The following is a 1,840-nucleotide window of genomic DNA, read 5'->3' as shown; positions in this document are numbered from 1 at the left end:
GCAGATAGTTTTGCCCGAGATGATGAGGCGGACATAGCCCAAAAGGCTATTCTTGAGGACCTTCAGCAGAAGCTGAGGGCTGCCGAGGATTTAGTGGAGGATCTTCGCCGTCAGCAGGCGGAGAAGTAGGCTGAGAGGGACTAGGAGATAACCTCTGCTTCCTTGCTGAAGGATGTCACAATGGCTGAGTGCAACTGTTTGCAGGCTACCCTACCTTCCATTCTGATGAAAGGTATCAATTCTGGCACCATGAAGGGGCCTTTTGATACTTATTTGAAGAATTTTGGCTCGACGAGCTTTCTACAGGCGGTGCGCTTAATGCAGATGCATCATCTGGGGAGTGATGTTGGATATTGCCGGGAAGGTGAACCCAGATGCCTTCCAAGAGCTCAAGGAGGCAGAGCAGGCTCAGGCAGAGATCAAGTTTGTAGGTTTTGAGGAGCTTTGTGCCTCAGAGGATGTAACCGTGCAGTAGTTGTTAGAATATAAATTTGAATGATATGTAGTGAGAATGTCACACTTTGTAATTAAATTTGACAAATTTTTTGGAATGAAACTACGTAGTTGACCTTATATGCTTTTGTTATGTGTAAATGTAATGATTGTTGTCTTTGTTTGAACTAGTTCATATCTTCATATGTAGGTCTAGACTACATTTGTATTAGCTTAGGCGTGTACACTGTGCATTCACATGTGTTTATGCCATCTATTCTTTGGCTGTTTATTAGTATAAACTTGTACTAATAAGGGCTAGACGATCACCTCTTAAGGGGGTACAAGTAACTCGTATGGGACTTATTGGACATTTTCGTCTGCCGCTAGACGGTTACTTTATCGTGGAAAATGGTTGTTAATAACAAGACAAGTTATTGTAAACGGAGAAATATTTTATTCATCTGTTAAAACAACATAGACTTTCTTATTGAAAAAGAAAAACATAGATATCTAGGTTTCCTTAGTTGAAGTGATCAGTTTTGTGACAACCCGAAAATTTCCGACCAAATTTAAACTTAATCTTTATATGTTTCTGACACGATAAGCAAAGTCTGTAATATTGAGTCTCAAAAGTTTTGGAATTATATTCATGTAATCAATTACCCTTTGACTGTGCTCGACGATTCACGAACAAATTATATGTAAATAGATATGTATATATATATATATATATATATATATATATATATATATATATATGTATATATATATATGTATATATATATATATATATGTATATATATATATGTATATATATATATGTATATATATATATGTATATATATATATATGTATATATATATATATATATATATATATATATATATATATATATATATATATGTATATATATATATATATATATATATATATATATATATATATATATATATATATATATATATATATATATATATATATGTATATGTATATATGTATATATATATATATTTTAATAAGTGATAAAATATAATATTTACTAGATACAAAACATTTTGATTTGAATTAATATTATCATATATAACGAGATGTCGATTTAATGAAGCAAATGACCAAAACACTCAAATGAATAAGTTACATTTCAATTAGTATAATTATTGGTAAAATAGGTCTAATTATTGATAAAGGTACGTGTCGCGAAACGTAAAGTACAAGTTTTCTAAGCATACGAAAGGACATTCGAAAAACCGGAACCAGTACGTAAGTCGAGCGTCAACGTACAATTCATCGGTGTTAAAATTATAAATCAACTATGCACGAGAATATAATATAATATTTAATTAATTCTAAAGATTAAATATATTATATATTAAATATTATATATATACATATAATTGTGTCGGCA

Source organism: Rutidosis leptorrhynchoides, chromosome 6 (genome assembly GCF_046630445.1).
Source record: "Rutidosis leptorrhynchoides isolate AG116_Rl617_1_P2 chromosome 6, CSIRO_AGI_Rlap_v1, whole genome shotgun sequence".
Classification (NCBI taxonomy): domain Eukaryota; kingdom Viridiplantae; phylum Streptophyta; class Magnoliopsida; order Asterales; family Asteraceae; genus Rutidosis; species Rutidosis leptorrhynchoides.
This window is presented reverse-complemented; position numbering follows the sequence as displayed.